Source organism: Gavialis gangeticus, unplaced genomic scaffold (genome assembly GCF_001723915.1).
Source record: "Gavialis gangeticus isolate Ggan-Ray unplaced genomic scaffold, GavGan_comp1, whole genome shotgun sequence".
Classification (NCBI taxonomy): Eukaryota; Metazoa; Chordata; order Crocodylia; family Gavialidae; genus Gavialis; species Gavialis gangeticus.
Window position 1 is genome coordinate 33,604,818 of NW_017728997.1, and position 236 is coordinate 33,605,053.

Sequence of the window (236 nt, forward strand, 5' to 3'; positions counted from 1 at the left end):
GTTCAATTTCTTCATCAGCGATCTGGACGACAGGGTGAAAAACAACCTGTTTAAATTCGCAGATGATACCAAAATTAGGGGTGAGGTGAGCACGTTAGTAGGGAGGGAAAGATTGCAGCATGATCTGGATAGGTTACAGGAGTGGGCTAGCAAAAACAGGATGCGTTTCAATACTGACAAGTGCAGGGTGCTGCACTTAGGCAGTAGAAACAAGCAGCACACTTATAGAATGGGAA